General features: G+C 44.0%; 1 long non-coding RNA gene across 3 annotated transcripts; it reads left to right on the forward strand.

Annotated features, from left to right (window-relative positions):
* The first annotated feature begins 637 nt into the window (after nt 1-637).
* On the forward strand, nt 638-26,075 carry LOC136320322 (uncharacterized). 3 transcript variants are annotated; one of them, XR_010728309.1, is made up of 4 exons: nt 638-722; nt 5,225-5,557; nt 8,045-8,275; nt 25,955-26,075. It is a non-coding gene; the product is annotated as an uncharacterized lncRNA (long non-coding RNA). The 3 variants fall into 3 exon arrangements; XR_010728308.1 differs by lacking the exon at nt 25,955-26,075 and adding an exon at nt 20,721-20,988; XR_010728307.1 differs by lacking the exon at nt 25,955-26,075 and adding an exon at nt 20,748-20,988.
* Nucleotides 26,076-27,319: the final 1,244 nt, after the last annotated feature.

Raw genomic sequence — 27,319 nt, forward strand, 5'->3', positions numbered from 1 at the left:
AGGCCAGATTGCTTTCATAGACATCAGCCTTCAACCCAAACCACATGCTAAAGGCAGAAGCAGGGGAAGCTCCTATTGCTTCCTCGTAATAGGATAGTTGTAGCCTTGTTGATGCTCATGTTACTCAACCATACATCCACATCTACAACTACAGATGCAGATTCCAAATAAAGCTGGGGCAGGATTATGCAGAATATGCCTGAGCCCACCATATGGCAAGCTTTACTCTGCAGTTTTATCTGTTTGTGAAACAAGTAAAATGAAAAATATAAAATGAGTACTTTCTTTTGATTATAAATATAGACTCATTGATTCAATCTCTTGGGGCATGCCACTCGAATCTGGGAGATGGTGGTGGGATAGGTGGGCATCACCCAGATATTTGAGTCCTAGGTCCTCATTTATGAATATTTAGAATAAGTTAAGATCTTTAATGGGGAATAGTGAATTCAGCTTGACTCAATGAATATATGTATACAATTTATATTTTGATGATATGGAACCAAACTAACCTTGCAACCAGGGTTTGCCAAAGCAAATACTGGGGGTAATAACAGACAGACTTGTTGACCTTAGGTGTGAGACTCTTAGCCTGATAACAGCCCCATAAAAGCTGCTGAATTGGAATTAGCCGGGAGAAGATTCCCCTTCCGTTTGCTCAGCCGAAGGTGTTCCCTGAAAGCAATTCTTCGGGGGAGGAGGAGTCGAAGGGGCACGCTCAGGTAAAGGACAGATGCGCGAAACACAATTCTTATTTTTCCTTTTGTTTGATGACCTCAAGCATTTTATTTTTTCTTTAAAACTATTTTTTATTTCTATCCCCCCCCCATTGGTTTGAAAGAGAGGGGAAGGGGGAGAGAGAGAGAAACATCAACTTGTCCCACTTAGTTCCATTTAGTTGTGCACTCATTGATTGCTTCTTGTATGTACCCTGACCGGAAATCGAACCTGCAACCTTTGGTGTGCTGGCTTGATGCTTTATCCATTGAGCCATCTGGCCAGGGCTCGTGTATTTTCAAAGAGCTACCTCTAAATGAATAACCTCCTATACAGGAACCCACGTAGTAGCTGAGCCTCTGTGCAGGGGCCCAGCTTTCTCTCATATTTTTTGGTAACAGGAAGAAGTCTGTACACACTGTCTTTGTGCTTTATGATCACTCGTGTCTGTGGTTTGCTCCCCTTGAGTCACATGGCAGCAGGCCGCCTTGTACCCCTGTGGGCAAGGAGGAAGGAATTCATAGCAATGTAGGCTGGAAGGTTGCCTAGAAACAAAGGGAAGAATACAGTTAACCCTTGAACAACATGGGGGACAAGGAGCCTAATCCCCATGAAATTGAAAACCTGTCTTTAATTTTTGACTTAACTACTACTAATCAGTTGATTAACATGTATTTTGTATGTTATATGTATTATGTAATGCAGTCTTACAACAAAGTAAGCTAGAAGGAAGAAACTGTTATCAATTAAATCATAAGGAAGAGAAAAATTTACAGTATCTGGTGGAAAAAATATGCATATAAGTGGACCCTCATAGGTCAAACACCTGTTGTTCAAGGGTCAACTGTATTCATTTATTTCTGCTGAATGCTGGAATAAGAATATTGACTATTTCAATAGCTTTAATTATGTAGCATTTCCAGATTCATTTCTTGGTTGAATAATGAGAACTTCAAGCGAACAAATACATCCCCTTTCCACTGAAAAAGTGAAAGAAATTAATTGGTATTCTGCTATTCAATTAGTTGATATTATGTTTGTGTTGAGTGTGCATTGTCGATTTATTGGGGAGAATTCTAGACAGATGGCAGAGGCACAGGCCTTAGGTTCTGTCACAATAAAGGTGGGAGGTGGATCCACTGTCACAGATCATGTCCCTTAGCTATTTTCTTCATCTTCACCACAGTCCTGCCAAGAACATGGACTTCTCTGAACCCTCCAAACTCTCAGTCCTCAGATTCCATCTATCTCCTGTATAAAAAGAGGATTCACTTGTTCCACATTTGGACTCTTTTGCATAGATTAAAACTGATATTCCAGCCTTTAAAAATGGGTAGAAAATGGAAGATGTATTTTTCTACCAAAATTGCCAACACAGGAAAAAAATACATTGTTTAAGATTCATCCTAAACCCAACTTATACTTTGTTTAAAGGACTAAATTCTTCATGATTTAATAAACATATTAAAATGTCATTACAAAGAATCTCAAAGATCTGAGTCAAATTGTATTCCCTGAGTGCCTAGTGAATCACAGTATTGATTTACTCTCTGTTACTTGGAAAGCCTAACATAGAGGCTACTTTTAATATACCTGTATATTAACATATTTTCTGGCCTTCAGGAGAAAGTGACTTGAGTACTTTGTAATGACATGCAAATGCACATACAAATGGAAAGTGACAAAATGTATTTTTTTTTAAAAATTTATTTTTAGGTGAGAGGAGGGGAGATAGTGAGGCAGACTCCCACATGCACCCTGACCAGGATCCATCTGGCAACCCCAGTGTAGGGCTGATGCTGTGCCCATCTGGGGCCATGCTTGCAACCCAGCTATTTTTATTGCCCGAGGATGATGCTTGGACTAGCTGAGCTATCCTCAGCACCTGGGGCCATACTTGAACCAATCAAGCCACTGGCTGTAGGAGGGGAAGTGAGAGAGAAGGGGGAGAGAGTGAGGGAGAGAAGCAGATGGTTGTTTCTCTTGTGTGCCCTGACTGGGAGTCAATCCTAGGAAACCCATATGCCAGGCTGATGCTCTATCCACTGAGCCACTGGCCAGGGTCAGACAAAATATATTTTTACATTGAGCAATAAATACCATGCTCCTCTACCTTCAGTTTGTTCTTGTTTCTACAAGGAGTCAGGCTGTGGCCGTGTTAAAATGGGGTGGGTGGGATAGCCGAGATGAAGCTGCTCTGTCTCATACTTGGAGGAAGCGCTAAGGGGACTGTCACATTGTCTGCAATCCTGACAAATGGGGGAGAACCGGCTTATGATGAAGATATCTCTGGGGAAAGGGGCCTGATCCCCTTGACCCCCACTTTATACTTTTTTTTTTTTTTTTTTTTTTTTACACAGAGGCAGAGATAGACAGGGACAGACAGACAGGAATGGAGAGAGATGAGAAGCATCAATCATCAGTTTCTCGTTGTGCGTTGCGACTTCTTAGTTGTTCATTGATTGCTTTCTCACATGTGCCTTGACTGTGGGCCTTTAGCAGACCAAGTAACCCCCTGCTGGAGCCAGCGACCTTGGGTCTAAGCTGGTGAGCTCTTTGCTCAAGCCAGATGAGCCTGCGCTCAAGCTGGCGACCTCGGGGTCTTGAACCTGGGTCCTTCTGCATCCCAGTCCGACGCTCTATCCACTGCGCCACCACCTGGTCAGGCTTTTTTTTTTTTTTTTTTAATTTTTTTAATTCATTTTAGAGAGGAGAGGGAGAGAGAGAGAGAGAGAGAGAGAGAGAGAGAGAGAGAGAGAGGAGAGACAGAGAGAGAGAAGGGGGGAGGAGCTGGAAACATCAACTCCCATATGTGCCTTGACCAGGCAAGCCCAGGGTTTCGAACCAGTGACCTCAGCATTTCCAGGTCGACGCTATATCCACTGCGCCACCACAGGTCAGGCCCCACTTTATACTTTCTAAAAACCATTCAGAGCCATTAAAAGAGAATTTAATTTGGAATGAGAGTGGGCCAGAGGTCTCCCTGTCCTGACCTTGCATTCAGAGTGAGTAAGGCCTGCCTCATGCTCTTCTCTGCCCTTCCTTTCTTTCCTGGTTGCCCACTTTGGGCCATCATGTGATTATTATCGTTAACCACTGATTCTGGAAAACATACGGCCAGGCAGTGCAGGTGAGCAGAGCCGACTGCGGAGCCCGGCAGCTCGGGTCTCCTCCACCACTTCTGTCAGCCAGCTGACTCTGGGCAACTTAACCTCAGTCTACTGCTCTGTAACTGGGGTCATAATGATTTCTCCTTCGCAGTTCTGTTGTGAGGACGAAATAGACCCCATATTACTTGAAGTGCTCAGGACGGTGCCTGGCACAGAGTCAGGGCTCTGTAAGAACTGTAATAGTAAATAATCAGTACTTTATTATATGTTAATGTTATATTCATCATCAATAACAATACAGAGTAGTAATTAGTCATCACAATAACTATTGCTGGTTTTATTATTCATCTGTACACTTTGAGGTTCAAGGTCCTTCTGTCCTTTTTGCTCCTGAACCAGTCACTGTCCAACAACTCATCCGTGGATGTTTCATCAAATTAGCCTTTCCAGTGAAGTCTTTTCCTCATTACTTTCTCTGGCTCCCTGCATGGACGAACCTCGCACTGAATGGACAATACACTTAAAATTTCTGTAACTGCCTGTTGAGCCTCTCCACAACCCAGCTTCAACCATGCTCTCCCAACTCTTTTTTATTGGGAAAGAAGTGGTCAATTTGGTGGTTTTCTGTTGGGTTTTAGAGAGAGCAGCGCCATCTACTGGGAAGTTTTTATTGTAAATGAAATTGGCCACCAACCTTCTAGACCAGGGGTCCCCAAACTTTTTCCACAGGGGGCCAGTTCACTATACCTCAGACTGTTGGAGGGCCGGACTATAAAAAAACTATGAACAAATCCCTATGCACACTGCACTTACCTTATTTTAAAGTAAAAAAAAAACAAACCCAAAACGGGAACAAATACAATATTTAAAATAAAGAACAAGTAAATTTAAATCCACAAACTGACCAGTATTTCAATGGGAACTATGCTCCTCTCACTGACTACCAATAAAAGAGGTGCCCCTTCTGGAAGTGCGGTGGGGGCCGGATAAATAACTTCAGGGGGCCGCAGTTTGTGGAACCCTGTTCTAGACTTCTGGAACCTAAACTGTCTTTTCTGCCCTCTAAGGCAGTAGTCCCGTGCCAGCTGTGCATCAACATCACTCAGAGCTGCAGTGTGGATTCCTGGGCTCCACCCCAGGTCCATCTAGGAACCGAATCAATGCTTAGTCTCCTCCCCTCTCAGAAATCTATACAATTGGAAAGTAAGATATTAAAATAAGCACATCTTTAAAAAATTCAGTTTCACATGATAATGCTTGAAAAGAAATTTATTAAATTATAAAACCAGAAGTACATGAGCATTAAGACGACCCATCCATGCAATAGTGTTTGAAAGTAAGAAGCAAAACTTCTGTTTCTGTTCCCCTGGACCAACCCCTCTCCTTCATTTCCACAGCCAGTCAGCACCTGGACCGGATCCTTGAAGATGTCTAGGTTGAACACCCTCTCTCCTGTTTCAGAAACACCTTTATTGAGCTATAATGGGCATAGAATAACCGGCATGTGTGCAAGGTGCCTCATTTGACCGGTTTCGACAAATGCCCACACCTGAGAAACCATCACTGTGTGAACATCACTGCCACCCCCAAAAGTTTAAAGCAGAATCATTGTCTTGGATCTTCTAGTTCTACAAGAGTGGAAAACATCGGGCATGTTTCCATGCTATAAGGACCCACATGCTGAAGATTCTTGAATCCAGATTCCATTTCCAGTACTCGCTGAGTTGAAGGTGTATTTTCTTTCTTTCTTTCTTTTTTTTTTTTTTTTTTGTATTTTTATGAAGCTGGAAACGGGGAGAGACAGTCAGACAGACTCCCGCATGCGCCCGACCGGGATCCACCCGGCACGCCCACCAGGGGCGACGCTCTGCCCATCAGGGGGCAATGCTCTGCCCCTTCGGGGCGTTGCTCTGCCGCGACCAGAGCCACTCTAGCGCCTGGGGCAGCGGCCAAGGAGCCATCCCCAGCGCCCGGGCCATCTTTGCTCCAATGGAGCCTTGGCTGCGGGAGGGGAAGAGAGAGACAGAGAGAAAGGACGGGGGTGGGGGGTGGGGGTGGAGAAGCAAATGGGCGCTTCTCCTATGTGCCCTGGCCGGGAATCGAACCCGGGTCCCCCACACGCCAGGCCGACGCTCTACCTCTGAGCCAACCGGCCAGGGCTTGTATTTTCTACATAGTGCTCTTTTTACTATTAAAAAATATTTTTTCCCCAATTACATTTTATATTCTATATTATTTTGTATCAGTTTCAGGTGTACAACACAGTGGCTAGACCAGGGGTCCCCAAACTTTTTACTCAAGGGGCCAGTTCACTGTCCCTCAGACTGTTGGAGGGCGGACTATAAAAAAAACTATGAACAAATCCCTATGCACACCGCACATACCTTATTTTACAGTAAAAAAACAAAATGGGAACAAATACGATATTTAAAATAAAGAACAAGTAAATTTAAATCAACAAACTGACCAGTATTTCAATGGGAACTATGCTCCTCTCACTGACCACCAATGAAAGAGGTGCCCCTTCCAGAAGTGCGGCGGGGGCCGGATAAATGGCCTCAGGGGGCTGCATGTGGCCCGCGGGCCGTAGTTTGGGGACCCTTGGGCTAGACAATTATGTGCTTTACAAAGTGCTCCCCCCAATATTTCAAGCACCCACTTGGTATCACACTTAGTTATTACAATACTATTAACTCTGTTCCCTGTGCTGGGCTCCATATCCCTGTGACTCTTCTGCAACCATCCACTTGTACCTCTCAATCCCCTCACCCCCTCAACCAGCCCCCCCCCAACTCTCTTCCCCTCTGCCAACCATCAGTGTAGTCTGTTCTCTGTAACTCTGAGTCTGGTTCTACTTGGTTCATGTATATGGTGCTTCAGATTCCACATATAAGTCAGAATGTGTGGTACTTGTCTTTGTCTTATTTCACTTAGCACAGTATCCCCTGGGTTCATCCGTGCTATCTCATGTGGTGAGATTTCATTCTTTTTTATGGCCAAGTAGTATTCCATTGTATATATGCACCATAGCTCCCCCCCCCCACTCATCTATTGCTGGGCATTTGGGCTGTTTGTGTATCTTGACTGTTGAAAATAATGCTGCAATGGACATGGAGATTTAACAGGAGAAAAATTGCTTTTAAGCACTCTGATGCCTGGTGGACAGTTTGGACTTAAATGGTTTTGCTGCATCCAGGGCACACCTGAGCCATCAGCTTTTATTTATTTATTTATTTATTTATTTATTTATTTATCTACACTGCTAACCAAAATTAGGAAATATTTCAAAATGAATAAGAAGCTATAAAATATTCCCTAATTTTTGTGAGCAGTATATCTATCTATCTATCTGTCTATTTTTTTGTGTGTGACAGAGACAGAGAAAAAGACAAAGAGAAGGACAGATAGGGACAGACAGGCAGGAAGGGAGAGAGATGAGATATATCAATTCTTTGTTGCAGCTCCTTAGTCTCCTTAGTTCATTGATTGCTTTCTTATATATGCCTTGACCATGGGGCTACAGCAGAGTGCTCAAGCCAGAAACCTTGGGCTTCAAGCCAGCGACCTTGGGCTTTAAGCCAGCAACCTTTAGGCTCAAGCTAGTGACTATGGGGTCATGTCTATGATCCCACTCTCAAGCCAGCGACCCCGCGCTCAAGCTGGTGAGCCTGTGCTCAAGCCTGTGACCTCAGGGCTTTGAACTCGGGTCCTCCGCATCCCAGTCCGTCGCTCTGTCCACTGTGCCACTGCCTGGTCAGGCTGTTTATTTATTTTTAAGCAAGGCAGAGGTAATGTTGGTGCTGGATTTTGCTTCATTGAGTGTCAGATCTCCATTTCAGGCAAGAATAGAGAGCAGTACATGGAAGAATCATGGACGTTTTATGCATAGCAACTACCCTTTCATTTCGGAAGGCCTTGAACTTAAGACGTTAGCCTGCAGAGAGAACTAGATGACCATGGGCAAGCAGCAGCGACTAGACTAGAGCTGCATGGGTAGGCATCACTTTCAAGTTGCTAAAGACCTCGCATATTATGCGTTTTGACCCTGGGAAATAGCCATCATGTGGGTATTCTCATCTCTATTTTAAAGGAAGAAAGATGGGGTCTCAGGGAGGTTACTTAATGTGCTTCATGTTCTAAACTCAGAAAGGGTGACATCTATTGCCATGTCCTCTCCATTACCCTAACCTCCTTAACTCCAGCCTTTCATTTTATAGGCAAGGAAAAGATGTCCACGTGAGGCAAGTCTTGCATCCCAGATCACATGAGAGGTTGCTGGCAGGATTCAGGTCCAGAGAGATTCTGATTTCCCATCAAGTGTTCACCTCGCAACTGACTCCTCATTTTGGCTGTCCCCCACCAACGATGAGCACATCAGCGACAAGTAGCTAGCCAAAGCACTTTCTTTGGGCTGTGACAGCAGAAGCATGCTTCATGAGAAAGCTCAGGTGAGTCTGGTCCAGACCCTTAGCAGGTCATCCCTGGCCAGGGCCTGACCCTGGGCTGGAGGAAGCAGGTGGGAGAGAAGGGAAGGCACCATTTTTTGAAACCTCAGGTTGATGCCCCAGGTTTGTCTTTGGGCCTCATGCTCAGTCCCACAGGACGCCAGGTCGAGGGGGCCACTCCAGTGAAGCCATTTTACACCTGCCTGCTGACTCTGGGCTGACTCCCTGTCCCCACTGCAGGAAGTAGGGGAGGGCGCTGGGCGCACTGGGGACTTTATAACACACCTTCCATCAGAGCCAAATCCTGTTTCCTGAGCAGCCCTTTCAATGTGAGCCCTGGTGCTAACCACGCTGGTGAAGTGAGAACGTCTTGTTTCCTGGTCTTGGTTCCTACCGGGGGGGGGGGGGGGGGGGGGAGTTTTAATGAAGATTTGATCATTCTCTGCAGGCTGAGTCTTGGCACGAGGGCTTCCTGGAAATATAAAACTGTCACCTGGGCTTGCTTGCACTTAGGTAACCCTTGCTGGAGCAACTTAGTTTGAAATAAACCAGGAGGCCCTTCTGGTCCAAGTCTTTCAAGCCATTTAACTCTTAAACTTGCACTGGCCGTAATGGTTCTTTTGCAGTTGATTAAATTTTCTAGGACCACAGTTCCTGGAGCAAGTATTGCTTTATAAAACCTATTTAAAAGCGAAAGTTCCTTTGGGTTCCAAATTTAGTCTGGGGTATTTTTCCCTGTATTCTGTGGTCGCTAAGAAATCCTGGACAGTTGGAGTTTTCAAATGACATTGTACGGTTTTCTCTGTGGTTTGATCTACCGGGGGACTAAATATATATATATATATATATATATATATATATATATATATATATATATATATATATATATATAGCTGTATAAACGTCAGTTCAAAATTTTGAAGGCTGAATGGTAGGAAACTGAGTTGGAGTTTTCAAATGACATTGTACGGTTTTCTCTGTGGTTTGATCTACCGGGGGACTAAATATATATATATATATATATATATATATAGCTGTATAAACGTCAGTTCAAAATTTTGAAGGCTGAATGGTAGGAAACTGAGTTAAGCTGCACTCACTCCACCTCTGTCCTTCCAGATGGGGCTGTGAGGGTGGCAAGGACAGACCGCAGGGGAAGGTGACATAAAGTAGACATGAATTCAAGGCAAGAAGCAGGCTGAGAGAGGGGCGGGTAAGTGAGAACAGATTGTTCAAGGTACTTTTTTCTTTTTCATCTATGGTATCTGATCTTAAAGCACCGGAGGGCCTTCGGTGGAAGTCGCTCAGGGATCTTAAGCCCGACAAATGGCTGAGGTTAACTGACATAGGGAATGAGGGGTTTTTCACATGGTCAACCTTGACCCCTTAGGAGGCCGTGGCCCCGCCGGGTGCCAGGAAGAAAGGTGAACAGAAACACATTTCGAAATGGTGAGGAATCTTGAAAAGTGCTTTAAATCTTCATGGAATTTTGTGTGAGATGCAAAGGATTGATTACAGGACTTGACATAGCGAGACACCCTAAATTCCTCATGGGGGGCTTAGCCACTACAGGCTTTATCCTCAAAGGAGGTTCTAGGCGACCAGATAACCTGCTGTTGAAATTGAGGTACTTTTGAGCATGAAAGATATGCTGTAAATAATGACATGGGGACAGTAGGCATTGACCAGGCTGGGACAAATGGTCCTCTCTTGTTTGGCCACATGCCCCATCCTCTATTTCTCTTAAATGTTTACATCCTCTGGGCCCCCTGCCTTTACATTCCCTTCTAACTAGTCTGCAGGGTTTATTCTGTTTTTCTTTTTTCTTTTTTTTTTGTATTTTTCTGAAGCTGGAAACCGGGGAGGCAGTCAGAAAGACTCCCGCATGTGCCCGACCAGGATCCACCCGGCACACCCACCAGGGGGCGATGCTCTGCCCATCCGGGGCGTCGCTCTGTTGCAACCAGAGCCACTCTAGCGCCTGGGGCAGAGGCCAAGGAGCCATCCCCAGCGCCTGGGCCATCTTTTGCTCCAATGGAGCCTCGGCTGCGGGAGGGGAAGAGAGAGACAGAGAGGAAGGAGAGGGGGAGGGGTGGAGAAGCAGATGGGCACCTCTCTTGTGTGCCCTGGCCAGGAATCGAATCCGGGAGTTCCGCACGCTCTACCACTGAGCCAACTGACCAGGGCCTATTCTGTTTTTCAAGGGGAGCCAGGACGCCAAGCACAGCTTGGGATCAGTCCAACAAAAACCTGGTCACTGCTCCAACTCCACCTCCCACCACAATCCCTCTGTCTCATTTATGTTTCAGAAGGAAGCCTCGTGGCCCAGAAGGAGGACACTCTGGGAGCAGGCACATACCATGCACCCAGATATTGTTTTCTAAATGCTTGTCTCTAATCATAGGAACCAGGGGTCCTTGGAAAAATAATAAATAATAAGCTTATCCTACAGGTAGGACAAGGAGGGTGCACAATGAGTTTGGAGACTCTTGTAGTGGCAGGAAATAAGGGAGTGATCAAAAGCCAAAAGTGTGGAGGTGTGTCACAGGGACTCAGTGGTCACAGCTGGGACAATCAAAATAAAAATTTACATATATATATATATATATATAAATTAACTCATAACCCAAAGTATAGAATAAATATTACATGATATAAATAACTGGGTAGGTCCTGACCACTTGGCTCAGCAGTAGAGCATCAGCCTGATTTGTAAGTCCCAGGTTCGATTTCCGGCCAGAGCACACAGGAGGAAAAGCGCTCATCTACTTCTCCACCCTTCCCCCTCTCCTGTCTCTCTGTCTCTTTCTTCTCCTCCCACAGTCAAGGCTTCATTGGAGCAAAGTTGGCCTGGGCACTGAGGATGGCTCCATGGCCTCAGCCTCAGGCACTAGAATGGCTCTGGTTGCAACGGAGGAGTAACACCCCAGATGAGCAGAGCATCGCCCCCTAGTGGGCATGCCGAGTGGATCCTGGTTGGGTGCATGTGGGAGTCTCTCTGCTTCCCTGCTGCTCACTTCAGAAAAATACAAAAATAAATAAATAAATAACTGGGTAACAAAGTGAATAAAAGGAGAAGAGACAAATCTTCCTTACAAGGATAATAAATCATATATGTAGATATTTCACTCTCCAGGCGATGGCACTTAATCTTCCCACACTTACCCCATCCACGCCCCCAACAAGGTGTGGGCAGGACTTAGTGACTTGTTTCCAGTAAGTAGAACAGAGAAAGGGGAAAAGAGTAATTTTACAGTGGAGAAGCCTGGAAATCACTACCTGATCCAAAACGACCCAGGTTAATACTCTTGGTGCTAAGTCACCTTCCTGTCCTACACCCCTCATGATGATGTGGTGGCGACAAAGGGTTTCATCGCTGTGGCATTCTTCCTCAAACTCCGCAGCCCATATCTAATCATGATGAAAACATTGTCCTATTGGGGTCCATTCTAAACATGTACCTGGCCAGTACTTCTCAAAATGATTGAGGTCATGATCAGACAGGGAAACATTGAAGAAATGTCAGAATAGACTGGACTAATGACATGTCAGCAAAATGCAGTGTGGTGTCCTGAACTGGACCCAGAGAGGACACCAGTGTGGTAAACCCAAATCGAGTCTGGAGTTTAGTTGGTAATACTATGTAACTACTGGTTTCTTCATTTGTACCGATGCAGCATGCAAACGGAAAATGGTAAGGAGTGGAGCTGAGCTGTCTGGTATTACCTTTGCAACTTTTCTGTGCATCTAAAATTATTCCAAAATTAGAAGTTTATTATTATTATTTTTTAACAACCCAGCAGCTAGCTGTGAAGAGGCTCCCTTAGCCAAATCTGGGCCAATTTGAGCATCAGAATTTGATTACCAACCAATAAATTCAATGAATAGTTATGATTTGTGCTAATACGAATGAATGAATGAATGAATAATGGGAGAGAGGGGAAAGCACTTCTTTACGTTATATTGCCAACTCATAAATGGAGAAAGAATAATGAAGTTGGAAAGTCAGCAATGGCTGTTGTAACTAGTGATTAAAGTTTGATGAGGGAAGGCTCGTTTGCATAGTCTTGAAGTATTGACTTATAAAGGACATACAAAGGGAAAACAGGAACTTTATTGATGGCGAAGAAATTTGGCTGACACCTCTAAAGGATTAACATTAATATCCCCTAAAATGGAAAAACCAGTAACATGGGCTTCTGGAAATAATTCTCTAAGGACGCCACGTCATGTCTGTGGTTTCCCTGCCCCCCAAAATGTAGAATCTGAATCAAATAATGGAGAAATATCAGAGAAGTCCAAATTGAGGGACTTTCTCCAAAAGAACATGCTTACCTTCCTCATAAATAGCATCGAGAAGCACACACGCAAAAGGCTAAGAAACTGTTTCAGATTCAAAGAGACTAAAGAGACATAACATTTTATTATTTCATTTTTAATGTGAGATATAGGGTTGGGTCTTGTATGGGGAAGGAACAAACAGCTGTTCAAGGACATTTTGGGACAGTCGGTGAAATGCAGACTGTGGACTAGATTGGGTCGTTACTCTTTAAAAAAAATTTTTTTTTAGATTTTATTTATTTATTTTATAGAGAGGAGAGAGAGAGAAAGCATCAACTCCCACATATGCCTTCACTAGGCAAGCCTGGGGTTTTGAACTGGTGACCTCAGCATTCCAGGTCGATGCTTTACCCATTGTGCCACCACAGGTCAGGCTCAACATTACTCTTCTTGATTTTAATAATTGTGTGGTGGTTGTGTAAGACCACAGTGGTGTTCTTATAAAATACACAATGGAAAACTTAGTTCAAAATAAAAAAGCCTCTTGCTGCTTTGTGGAAAAGCTAAGCTGAAGTTTGTAAAGACTTTATTTATCAATAAAGGAGTATCATAAAGTATAAGGGCTGAGATGGGCTTTTTATATAGTGAGAGGAGGGGAGGCAGAGACAGACCCCTGCATATGCTCTAAGTGGGATCCACCCTGTAAGCCCACTAGGAGGTGATGCTCTGCCCATCTGGAGCGTTGCTCCATTGCTCAGCAACTGAGCTCTTCCTAGCACCTGAGGTGGAGGCCATAGAGCCATCCTCAGTGCCCAGGGCCAACTCTCTCCAATCAAGCCATGGCTGCAAGAGGGGAAGAGAGAGAGAAGAAAGAGAGAGAGAGAAGTGAGAGGGGAAGGGGTGGAGAAGCAGATGGGTGCTTCTCCTGTGTGCCCTGATCAGAAAATGAACCTGGGACATCCACATTCCAGGCTGACGCTCTACCACTGATCCAACTGGCCAGAGCCGAGATGAGATAGCCTTTTAAAAATAAATTTTGGGGTTTATATAATTTTAATAGTAGAGTTATTGAGGACCATATCTTGTAATGCAAGCATGGTTCCAAACTGGATCTCAGTAGGAGAGTGTTCTCTTCCTCTTACGTGTGGCAGGCACAGTGGTGAGAACGCTAGGTGTGGGTCAGGGAGCCTCAAGACAGCAACATCCAGACTTTGCTTTGGGTCGGTCATTGTAACTCTCTGAGGGTTCCTTCCATTTTCTAAGTGTGCTGTTTTCTGCACAGCCCTAATGAGATGATGATAATAGCTATAGTCATGATACCGTTTGTTCAAGTTAGACATACTGTTTTCTCTGGTCATTTGGCATTCTTCTCACAATGCCTTACTCTCCCGCCGCCTGTCACTTGTTTTACTTGGGTGGGTGTGCAGATAGGGATCCTGGAGGTGATGTCTTTATAATAAATGGAAGAAGGAGTAAATAACAGTCACTTAAAACGTTGGCCTGCAATTCTCTTGCTACAGGGAAAGCAGAGGGCTTGTTCCCTGTTGGCACCTGTGAAGCATTGGGAAATAAATAAATCCTGAATGAGGGTAGGGGAGGATGTTGGTGACGGTTCTCCGGCAGCTGGCAGAAATCAGAGTGCACTGGGATGTGCAGCAGTCATTCTGGCAGGCTCCGCACAGGGAAGAAGTGGGATCTCATTGGGAATAGTTCCGCCTTTGGAAAGAGAGAGAATTCCTCCATTAGAAGGACATAAAATGGTAATGAGAATGAGCACGTGGTAAATTCAGGAAATCAGTTTCAGCTGGGGGTGGGGGGAGAGGAATCCCAAAAGGGAGTTTGTATTGTGGGGCAGGGAGTGATTTTCCAGGCCTGACCTTTGGTAAAAGGAAACTTCTGATTTTTTAGTTTTAAGACTCCCCGGGGTTAATTCAAAGAGGAGAAAGAGTCATGATTCCTGTGAGATCCCTGGGGAGACATTTGCATACTCTATACCAATTGCATGTTGGCTGATGGGATTTGACTTTTTGGGCTTGGGCCTACTTTTTAAAATTTTTTTTTCATTTCCACCATTGAGTAAAATTATTCTCTAAATCAATTTCTATGGAATATGATGAAATAAATGTAAGCCAGGTTGAACTTCCTGGATTAACTCCTCATTATGTTTTAAAGGGGGAGATACTATAATTAGCAAGTAATTAAATGTTTTCCTCCTACTACATAAAAGCACAGAAAGGATTTGCCAAGATCTAAACTCACAAAAGAGTCCTCCTCCCCGGTTAGGTCTTGGTGGCCTCATTTGGCTCAAACACACCATTTGGTAGGAGTAACCTCACAGGAGCAGCAGTTAGGCCTGCCCAGTTGGACCAGTTTTGCAGATTTCAGAATTCATGGAGCTAAATAAACTGGGACAAAAAATGGGAATTTGTCTTGATCTATCTGGAAAAACATAGCTTCCAATGGGTTATGTTTTAGTCTGTAGCATTTCTTCAAGTTTCTTACCCAATTCCTGCTTCTCTCTCTGAGCAGATGCAAATCTCCCCACATCCCTCACTGGCCTTTCAGTGATTCCCCATTAATTGAAGTTCTTTGGCCTGTTTCCCAGTGCTTCTTGCCTTGAACTTGACTCTAGGAGACCAAATGACCAGTAGTATGGACACATCATAATATATTAGACTAAGGCCCCGCCTCCTACCTGAAGCAGGAAGCACCACTTCCTTTCTAGCTGACATGTTAATTTCTACTCATCTTTCAAGACAAAGCTGTCCCTCTGCAAGGAGACTTCCCCGCCTACTTGGCTATTTAGTTTGGATAGACTGCAGTGGTCACTTTGACTCTTATATATTGAACTTATCTATTTGTTTCTATTCTCCTCATTTTCCAAATGCTTAAATTAGATTATAAGCTCTTTGAGGGCAGGAAGCCTATGTTATTCATATTTTTTATCACAGTATCTTGAATATGGAAGGTGCTTAGTAATGTTTGATGGACTTTTGAAGGTAAGTCTGATTTTGTGGCTCAGGGTCTAGGGAGAAGACAGGGACCATGGCAGGAATGACAACAGAGGGTGTTGGTGATGTGTGCATAGGAGCTTGTTGGAACACAGTGTGGTCCCTACTCAGTAGAGCCGATGTTGACAGTGATACATAGATTTACAGCCAGCTTGTAGATGAGACTTTTATCATTGCTGCCACTGCCTTATTTTGCTTTGGCTTGTTTATTTTGTTATATTTTCCCTATTGTGTGCTTTATTTTTTTTAATTTTCTATGAGGCTTTGAGGTAAAAAGAAAAAAAAAAAAAAGCTTCACTTAATGGTATTTGAAACCTACTGGATAAGTTTCAAATGCTTAGTCCGAAGACTATCTTTATGACTAGATGCTTCTTTGGGGAAAGAAATGTAGAGAAAAAAAAAACAAAGAAAAAAGAAAAATATTCCTTTTAAAGTAAACTTTTTTAGTTTAAAGAGGCTGCATGACATCATTCATAATAAAACAAAGTGAAGGAGTCCAACTTGGAAAGGTTGATGACTTTGTAGTAACTTCTTTTGTGTGTGTGAATATACCAGAGAGATTAGGTGTGTCAGACACATGTTTGGCAGAAGACAGGGATTTCACTTTCCCTTGTATATGATGTCCAGGCTAATTATACCTGGGTTTTGGAACAATGGATCAACATAGTGAAATGGGAAGACACTTGAAAAAAATTAAAAAGTGGGACATGAGGTTATCTGTTGTTCTTTCACTGGATCATGCTGATTTGTTCCTGGTAATCTCATATACTGGGGCAGGGGGCAGTCAAGAGTAGGTTTACAGCCACTTGTATTGAAAACAGTATAATAATTAATAGATAACAACTACAAGATTAAACTCTGTTCTGCATGAATTTGACATTGTGTGAGAATTGGTTCTTATAGATAATTCTGAGGCTTTTCGTCCTCAGGCTTTGTTTTCTGGTGTGATTAATAAAAATCTTCCTCTCCAACAGAAGGTCTGGGTCTTTAAGATGAGGATCTGTTCCTCTACTTTTATTCTTTTTGCTAATTAGATCCCTTTTAATTATTTGTTTCCTTTGTCTTGAACGGGCTTGTGAGTTATTAAGTGTAGTTTAAAATCAGTGCGTGGTGCTTTGGGCATTCATCTCTTTTTTTGTTTTTCTTTCTCACATATTCTTTGAACATAATAACCCGAAAATTGGCCATCTATGTATTTGCTGACCAGGATGGCCCATTCCCAAGTCCTGCATGTAGCAGGGAGTTCCCTGTGCTCTGTTTTCCTGTTAACAGCCCGTGCGAGACCCAATTAGGGGATAGGCTCCATCTCTAGACATGTCTGAGCATTTGGAGTCACACAAACTCCACAATTTTCAGTTAATACTTACTTTCCAATTCTGATGTAGCAATGTGTGCCCGCTGAGAATTCTAATGAGAGTGTTTGTGGAAAATAAATGTTGATTTTGTTAAACCGAATGTGTTTGCATTTTTTGCCCCAAATTACCACCAGTTTGCTTCACAAAAAGGAGATAGAGGCAAATGCTTTTGGTTATTGACTTTTTGTTTCTCTTAGTAATGCTGTTTAACAGAAGGCTCTGTGGGTATGTGTGTTACTACCTTTTGGTATCAGTTTACATTGTCAGTTGAAATAAGGCAGCTCTTATTTAAATATTCTCTTTGGCTGATTTCTGAGTAGGTGATGGCTCTGATGGAACAGTTTATCAAAAACACACAAGATTTCTATCAGGCCCTGGCCTGACTGATTAGGCTGATAACTCTAGATTCAGACCATTTACTACTTGTAAAGCAAAAGGCAAAAGAGCCAAAAGTACTCAGCTCCCTGTGGTCCTTCTCTGACCAGGCAGAAAGGGTACCACACAGAACTGGACCAGTGCGATACCAATTATGGGAGTCTTCAGTGCCAAGGAACCAGTCCCAACCCAGGGCTACGCAGATTTATATTCCCCATTTCCACTTTGAAGGAGGCAGACCCCAAAGCCCCATACCTCGTCAGAACCTGAGAAGCAGTGACAAACTGTCTCATGATGTCCTTGCAGGGCAGAGTAGGAGTTGAGTGAGCAGTGACCCTGGGGCAGCTCCTCACAGGCCTCCCAGACTCTGCTGGTTTGGGAAGATCAGGAGATGTTCAGACGAGTTGTGTTTCAATCCTTTGCCTGCATGGCCTGTGTGGATACATGGAAGGTCGCCAGGGCACCATGGTGGTGCTGTTCCCATGCTTTGTGAAGCACTGTCCCTCACATGGTCAAGTGTAGCAGGCACTTTTAGCTCCATTTGGAAGCTCTGGCTTGTCCTGCTGGCTGCTTTACTCAGAGCTGCTTGGAATCCATAGTGACGTTTTCTTACGGGCAGATCTCAGTTACCGGTGAGGGGAGCTGAGGTCGGTTACCCTACCTCAAGGGGTAAGTAAGAAAGCAGAGCATTTTCCAAAAGTTTTGCTGAAGGTTTGCAGGGACCGTGCTTTAGTTGGTAAGCACAGCCCAGTGGTCAATGGCTCTGTATTTGGATACATTTGCCATTTGTTAGCAGGATAAACTTGTCCCCATCAAGAAGATGGGGACAATAGCATGAGAAAGTACTATGAAGTAGTGCAGGCAATGTGCTTTGAATGGTGTCTGACATATGATAAGCGCCGAATAAAAGTAGCCATAGGGATTCCTGAGCACGTGGGATAGGGGAGAAAAGCAAGGAAAAGAAAACCCTGAGCTTTGCTAATTCACCATATAGTTGAATTAACTGAAGGTGGACAGTCAATCAATGAACATTGGCAATGGTTATAGGATGGATTTTGTAAAGAGACGGTAGGGCAATGGTCATAGGAGTTATCTTTTGGTTGGACTGCATTTAATTATAACTCTGAGCCTTCCCAGTGATGTGTGGCTACAGGCAGAGAGTGACAGGTCACTCAGTAAAGGCCACCATCAAGTACTGTCTACCAAATCACTTTGTATAAAGCGATGGTTGGGGACCATGCTTGCACGGTCATTGTTCTTTCATAGTCCAGCTGGGGGAAATACCCACACCACTGCTTTGTTCATTTTGACTGACACAATTGGTCATTTCACATCCTATGGGATGTTTGCTGTTTGTTACATGGGTATGTGTGGGTAGAAAGTCAGGGCACAGCCATTTTCCAATTAGCCGCCCCTCAGTTGCCTGAAACCCAAGCACGTGGAGGGAACCAGACGCCCCTGTCTGGAGCTCTGTATTCAACTCAGGATCCAACTCTCAGTGGAAAATTAAAAACAAAGTAATTATTATATATTAGATTTATTAAAAATGCAACTATTACCAAGAGCCTGTGGGCATGTGTGGAAAATGCTGTAATTAAATTAAAGTAAATTAAATCCAGCAGTTAGAAGTAACATTTTCCACTAAGGAGGAGGAGGAGAGAAAGAAAAGAAAAAAAAAAAAAAGCCCATCAGAGAATTCCAAACCAGAAATGTACAAGAAGTGGCCAGGATTCTGCTAGGAGAAGGAAGATGTTCTAACTTATTATTATTGCTGCCCTGAGATGATGGAAAAGTAATATGTAAATTTGGAACAAGACTGGAACTTTCCAGGCATTGGGAAATGATGTTTATTTGAAAGAAGGTGAATAACAGTAAAACCAGAAGTGAAATAACTACTATTCTAGAAAGTTTGTTTGTGGCAATTATTTAGAGTAATTATTCAAACAGTGACTATCAGATCAATGAGAATGCAGCGATCTTTCAAGATTGCCAAAATCAGGAGAGGGTAAACTTGTCTACTGACCAATTCAATGGTCAGACTTTATTTTTGGAAGAATTAGGGTGGTGTTAACATGATAGGTGGTGGGTAAAACTGGAGCTTTAATTCTGTCTATTAAGAAACTGTTTTCTTGTTTCCATCCGCATGTGGTATGAGGGTAAAAAAAGGGGGGGGCAGAGTTTTGCTGGGATGAACCTTGGATGTAGCTACATTTTGTTTTTCCTTTTTTTTTTTTTTTGAGATATGTTGTTCCAAAGAAGATGGATCATCCCCACAAAGGCCCCTAGGCATTGTTTCATGTCCCTTAGGACTAGAAGCTCCAAGAGACTTTCCAGAGGCAGGAGGCTTCTAGTTATTGGCACTGCTGGACTGGAATCGGTGTGGCCCAGTTTACTGGTTTCTTCTACAAGATCAACACTGGCTACAACTGGGCTGCCTTTTCTGAAGTTAGGACAGTTTGGGGGTATTTTTTAACAAATGAAGTGGCCCAAGCGTGAGGTTAGAGTACACTCAGTCCTCCAAGGGTGGCAGCTCCCTCAATGCCTGGCCCAAGTAATCCCCAGGGAGCCATAAAGGAAGCCGGCACCATTCTGGAGCTTGGTGGCTGTGGGCTCTCTGGCTACCAGAAATGTCCTATTAGTTTTGTATCTGATCTTTAGTTTTTGTCCCATATCTGTCTGAGAAGTTTAATATCCTTCTAAATGCCACCGAGGCTGTGTCTTTTCTCCCAACTGGCTCATACGTATTTGGTTGCACTTACTGATTCATTTGCACATTAGATTTGATTAGTGGGCACTTGGTCAACTAATCTAACATGTGTCAGTTAAAATGACGGAATCCGTCTAGCTTGAAGGAAATGTCAGATCACCAGGCCATTCAGGGATTATGACAGAAAGTTCTGAGGTCCAGAAAGAATCTCATCTCCTCAAACTGGTTTTCTGGGGAGTATTCTGTACAAGGGGTAAGCCCATGAGGACTTGAAATGATTTTAGGATTTATTTTTTTTTATGGTGAGTTCATTAATTGTGATTCTAGAGCCCTTGAGGAGCAGAGGGTGGTGAATTCTGGTGTCCAGGCTGCCAAGCCTATACCCAGTGAGCCTCTTAGGCTCTCTATTAGGCTACATTGTCTATGGCTGTGAATCAGGACTTCCTCAGTTTACATAAGAGGGGCTCACTTTGCCCCAGCAGACCTCCATGGGAAGGATTGGGGGAATCGGGCTTATTTAATGCAATTCAATTGACAGAAACTCTCTCTACTCATCAACATGCACAGAACCCAAGTGCCCCATGCTGTGCCTTGAGTCGATCTATCTTTATTCCTGGGCAGCTTTTTTCAGGGTGTTATTGTCGGGGTGAGGTTGTCCAAGCCCTGGCTGCACAGTAAGTTTGTTTTTTCTTTCTTCTTTTTAAAAAACCTTTCAAAAGACACATGCAGCCCCATGTTTATTGCAGCATTGTTCACAGTGGCCAGGACATGGAAACAACCAAAAAGCCCATCAATAGATGACTGGATAAAGAAGATGTGGCACATATACACTATGGAATACTACTCAGCCATAAGAAATGATGACATTGCATCATTTACAGCAAAATGGTGGGATCTTGATAACATGATACGAAGCAAAATAAGTAAATCAGAAAAAACCAGGAACTGTATTATTCCATACGTAGGTGGGACGTAATAGTGAAACTAAGAGACATTGATAAGAGTGTGGTGGTTACGGGGGGGAGGGGGGAATGGGAGAGGGAAAGGGGGTGGGGAGGGGCACAAAGAAAACAAGATAGAAGGTGACAGAGGACAATCTGACTTTGGGTGGTGGGTATGCAACATAATTGAACGACAAGATAACCTGGACTTGTTATCTTTGAATATATGTATCCTGATTTATTGATGTCACCCCATTAAAAAAATAAAATTATAAAAAAAAACCAAACCTTTCAAAATGGCTGAACTTCTGTTGGAGTGGGAAGGGAACCAGTTACATACATAATTATTTTAATCTTACTGGGTCAGATCTGCAAAACCACTCAAAAAGCCATGTGCTGTTCACCCTGCTGCATAGCACAGGTCTGTAGATCCAGTCTATAGAACACCATTGCATTTGCCAATTGAGACATTGGATAAATTTACATGATGTTTTGAAGTTTACTTGTAGTATGAACCATTTCTTGCCATAGAAGGTAGGAAAGATAAGAAGATAGTGTCAGGGAAAATAAATCACATTTCTTTAAAATATCATTTTTTTTCTTTTTCCTACTGATGTTTTTAATGCTAAGAAGTGGACTTCTGAGCAGGAAATATCAGTATGGCTTGATAGGTTGATGTATTTGATCTGCATCCTTGTGAAGTCCTACTGCCAGAAGCAGACTGGGGAGACAGTCATGGAGGGGCTGGGCAGAGCCAGGAATAGGGGTGAATGCCATGCTATTTCTAAGGATGTGCACAAATTATGAGAAACACTCTTAAGGTGCTATGGACGCAGCGTCCCCATTGTGTGGGCGCATTAGATGGAGATTGTAAGAGCACAGCTTGAATGCTGCAGGGTGCTCGACCATGAGAAAGATCACCACACCTGCTGCTGTGCTGGCTTCCCAGGAAGGTTGGAGGAGGGCGTTGGGGGGTTGCAATGGGGTTTGAGAAGGTCAGTGTGGCATGGAAGGATGTGATGAAGATGGATGGAGAGGCCCTGGCCCCTTCGATGCAGACTCCACGTCAAGGGCTGAATGTAACCATGGGGAAAAGTATTGCTGCTGATTCATCGTCCTCACTGTCATTTCTGCCTGTCCAATGTCAATCAGTGTTACGAATCAGTCTTCATCCTGACTGTGAGTCATGTGCAGTGGTGTTGACAGGAGAGCAGAGAGGACGTAGGCAAGCAGAGGCTTAGTCCAGGGGAAATCTGGACCTAAGCTTTGAAATGGCCTCTTGTTTTGTTTCTTAATTTAGTGACAGAGACAGCCTACGGCAATGAGCATGAATTTGAATCACTAGGTCTAGATTTGAAGCCCAAATCCATGACTTATTGAGCATGGTGCTCAACTTATTCCGACCATAGCATACTAATCTTTACACTGAGGACAGTAACTGTACCTATCCTATATAAAGTTGTGAAGATTGAGTGAGGGAGTAGATAAAAAATGCTTTTCATTTTTTTCTGCAATAATCTGCTGTAGAAAATAGATTGTGTGTGTGTGTGTGTGCGTGTGTGTGTGTGACACAGAGACAGAGAGGGACAGATAGGGACAGACAGGAAGGGAGAGAGATGAGAAACATCAAGTCTTCATTGTGGCATGTTAGTTGTTCATTGATTGCTTTCTCATATGTGCCCTAACAGGGGGACTACAGCAGACCAAGTGACCCCTTGCTCAAACCAGCAATCATGGGCTTCAAGCCAGCAACCTTTAGGCTCAAGCCAGTGACCATAGGGTCAAGTCTGTGATCCACACTCAATCCAGTGGCCCTGCGCTCATGCTGGTGAGCCCATGCTCAAGCCGGTGACCTTGGAGTTTCAAACCTGGGTCCTCTCCCAGTCTGACACTCTACCCACTGTGCCACCTCCTGGTCAGGCAGGACATAGATTTTTTATGTTACTAATTGGTATGCCTAGACATATACATAGGAAGAGACACACATTTTAACAACAATCATACGAAACAAGATCCTTACTCTGTGTGACACGCTGTGATATTCTCTGTTCTGTTTCTTTTTAAAATTTAATTTTGTTCTTATTTTTTTGCCATGTTTTTATTTTTTATTTTTCCAATACAGTTGACATTCAGTATTATTTATTTTATATTAGTTTCAGGTGTATGGCATAATGGTCAGACATTTGTATCTATTCTATTTCATATTTAGAAATAAAATCCTGATCATGAGTCACTAGATTAATTTTATAACTCATCAGTGGGTCATGACCAATAGTTTGAAAAACACAGATCTAGCACTTAGCACAATGACTGGCATACAGTCATTACTCTGTGGAATAAACATGGCACTTGGGAGGGGATGGTGACGTATAATAGTCTACCGAAGCACAATTCTTTGGCCAGAGCGAGTTGTGTAATAAAACATTAAACATTGCTTAATGAGCATAGCATGAAGGTTATGTGATAAAAGCACTTTCCTCCTTTTTATTTCCCTGATTAACCCACAAAGTTAAAAAAGAAAGAGGTCGGCAAAATTAAAATAAAACATCATTCTCTTTTTCCAACCTGTAATTTAATTCTAATTTCCTAACCTAAACATTGTTCTTAAAATGGTTAATATTGACAATTTTGGACAATAAATATCTCTAAAGGGGAAAGATGACAAGGGTGTTCTTTCTATATAGTTAATGCACACAGTTTAGTCGGAGGGACAGATAAAGGAACCGATGTGATTTCATGTTGTCCCAGAATTGTGGCTGGGACCCCAGTCTGAAAGTGAGAGGTTCAGAGCCTCCTACTTTTTTTTTCTTTCTTTCTTTCTTTCTTTTTTTTTTTTTTGTATTTTTCTGAAGTTGGAAACGGGAGGCAGTCAGACAGACTCCCGCATGCACCCGACCGGGATCCACCCGGCATGCCCACCAGGGGGCGATGCTCTGCCCCTCTGGGGCGTTGCTCTGCTGCAACCAGAGCCACTCTAGCGCCTGAGGCAGAGGCCACAGTGCCATACTCAGCGCCGGGCCAACTTTGCTCCAATGGAGTCTTGGCTGCGGGAGGGGAAGAGGGAGACAGAGAGGAAGGAGAGGGGGAGGGGTGGAGAAGCAGATGGGCGCTTCTCCTGTGTGCCCTGGCCGGGAATCGAACCCAGGACTCCTGCACGCCAGGCCGACACTCTACCACTGAGCCAACCGGCCAGGGCTCAGAGCCTCCTACTTTTTAAGGAGAGCCTTTTTCCAGGGGTCACTAGGAAGTGGTGGGCCTTCCTGGCCACCACCTGTCACCACATCAACCCAGGGCGAAAGGGTAGGAAGGGTGGTGGTGGCAGCTGACACAAGAAGTCCAGAGACATGGGGAAGTTTTGGAGTCGCTGGCCTAGGGGGGAGTGAGTGCAATGTTTACAGCAAAAGGGGGTTGGATTTCCCCTGGGCGAGCTCTGAGGCTGCTTTTCCTCTCAGCATCAAATGAAGGGACCTCCCAGATCATCACTGGTAAGCCCGGGTGTGCCTGCTGCAAGGCAAGGAGGCTGGCATCTTACACCCCAGGAGTCAGACTTGCTGATCTGCCCTGAGAAGCCGAGAAGGGAGAAGAACTGGAGAGAGCCCACAGGGCTCAGAAAAGGGGCAGCAATAGAGCTGGGGTGTGCACCAGCACTAGAGGCGGGTCATGGCTCCCCAGTGGATGGAGTGAGCCCTACAGGAGGTGGCTGGCCTTGAGCCCTGTGGCTGATACACCACAGCATGAGGGCACCCCATCAACAAGGGGCTTTGGATGGACTGCTAGTGATGGGAAGTGGGAGGACAAAAGAGATAGAGCTAGAGTAGCATTTCCTACTGGTTCTTATCAGCAAATCATGTCGTGAGAGGGTGTCTTTGTCCTCCCACAGCCAACATACTCATGTGCCCATGAAGGAGTCAGCTCTGGGCTCCTGCTCCACTTGCCTAGACTTACTGGGCAGTCAAGGTTGGCCAAGACTTACTGGTCAGTTAAGGTTGGTCAAGAAAGCAGTCATTAAGAGAGGAGTCCAGTGACTAGTTGAGTAAGGAGATGTTTGTAAGAAGATGTTTGTCTCCCAGCAATACACTCCCCTCACCCCCAAACTCCTTTCCCTGTTCCCATTGCCAAAGCATCTCTGGAATTGGATGGAGAAGGTGTGGTGATGACAAAAAGTCTCTTCCTTCCAATCCAAGTCCCTGAAGCCATTGGTCTGACTTGTGCTGAGGGAGAGGGAGAGTTCTGAATGAGATGTGAGCCCAGACTTAACAGGATGGGGCTGAGTTTTAATAACTGCAAACAACTTGAAAGTTCTGGGACCTGCCCGAGGTGTTAAAGGATTTACTATCAAGCAGGGAAGGAAGGTTTGACAGAGCGTGAATGAAAACAGTGATTAAAAAATGTTTTGTTTGTTCCCACTGATGTGAAATTCCAGTTCCTCACTACACTGGTTATAAAATAAATACAAAACAGAGTGACTGGTCTTATAACGGTGTCAGATGCAAGTATCTTTTCCTTTCTTGCACAATGTTTTGTTTTGCCTAGACTTAATAAAAAAATTTTTTTTATTTGGTTTGCATATTTTTTTTTTACATATCACCAATTTAACCCCCACCATTGTCTCTGATGGTCACACTCTCTCAGTGTGTTGAAATACATAAGATGTTCTACCAAATTCACCTTGTTGACAGAGGCTTTTTAAGAGCCCCTTCTGACCTGCTTCAATATGAGTTTGTTGCTTTCTGAGCTGTCTTTCTGTGATCTGACGAGAACATTTTTGAGGTGGTGGTGGTGGAGAACTTTCCCTTGTCATAGATCCTCTGTTTTCTGGATTCCAGGTCTTATTTTTTTCTTAATTTACTTCCTTGTTTTGGTAGAGCACTCCCTCCAGCAAATTCTGGAAAATATTGGATGGTATGTCAGTTTTTGGGACCTTGTGTATCAAAAAACGTGTTAGTCTTTTCTGTGGTGGTGTGTTTGCCAAACGGCTCAATAACTCCCTGCCCTGTTGTCATACCCTCCAGATGGCAAAAGAACTTGACACCAAGCCGGACAGGGGTTAGTTTAAGGGACTGTGGATCCTGGAAGAACTGAACCACAGGAAACTGGTAAATACCTTTCAATATGTGAATAATGACAAAGAGAAAGGGTAATTAGATTTGTTCTCGCCGACTCCCAGCAATAAAACTAGCACTGACAACTATCAGCGATAGTGAGACAGATTTTAGCTACCTGTGCAGGAGACCTCTTGAACGACCAGAGTCTCAAAGACTGCTCTCATTGCCCCCAAGAAGAACCTGTTGGAAGTGGTTAGGGAGCAGGAATGCGGAGGCAGCATTCAAACCAGCCAGGGGGTTGGATGAGATGTCCCTGAAGGTTTAGAGTCTTGAGATCGCCAGGATTCTGTTCACTAAGAAAACAGCCATTTTTTTTGTCCTTTTTTTTTTTTTTGTCTTTTTACAAAGTGAGAAGTGAGGGGGAGGCAGACAGACTCCTGTATGCACCCAACCAGGATCCACCCGGCATGCCCACTAGGGGGTGATACTCTGCCCATCTAGGGCATTGCTCTGCTGCAATTGAAGCCATTCTAGCGCCTGAGGCAGAGGCCATGAAGCCAACCTTAGCGCCTGGGACAACTTTGCTCCAATGGAGCCTTGACTGCGGGAGGGGAAGAGAGAGACAGAAAGGAGAGGGAGAAGGGTGGAGAAGCAGATTGGTGCTTCTCCTGTGTGCCCTGGCTGGGAATCGAACCCGGGACTTCTACATGCTGAGCTGACGCTCTTCCACTGAGCCAACCGGCCAGGGCCAAAACAGATGGTTTTGAGAAGCATCCCCAATACCTTAGATTTTGGAAGCAAAAGCCATCTGAAAAGGTCATTTCAGTCATTTCCCTGGTTGCAAGTACATCTGTGTCTAAAGCAATGAGAGTTCAGCATCCTCCTCCTCCGTCCACTTCTGCCTCTCCCTGTTACAACCTCCAGTTTGAATGATCAGAGAAGCGTAGGTGTATAAATGTCTAGGCTTAAATGGACAGTTAAAGATTGTTCAGCATGACACTTCCTGTGCAAATGAGGAGATTGAGAAAGGTCACACAACCCGTCCAAGGTCAAACGGCTCAGTGGTGGCAGAGCAGGAACTGAAGTCTAGCCCTTTAGATTTTAAGTGGTTTTCTTTGCCACATGCTACATTATTGTTCACGCTGTCTTTGAGATTGTGTTCCTTATGTCTACTGTGAATTCTTCACTGTGAACATTAATCCCAGTTCCCTACCGTTTCTACTGAGAGCCAGGAGTGTTGGATCTTTTTTCCTGGCCGTCAAACATCTTCTGTCTTGAATAATGGGATGCCCTCAGTAGGTAGGTAGCTCCTTGCCGTGTTGTCCTCGGCTA

The sequence above is a fragment of the Saccopteryx bilineata genome, chromosome 1 (genome assembly GCF_036850765.1).
Source record: "Saccopteryx bilineata isolate mSacBil1 chromosome 1, mSacBil1_pri_phased_curated, whole genome shotgun sequence".
In the NCBI taxonomy this organism is placed as follows: Eukaryota; Metazoa; Chordata; class Mammalia; order Chiroptera; family Emballonuridae; genus Saccopteryx; species Saccopteryx bilineata.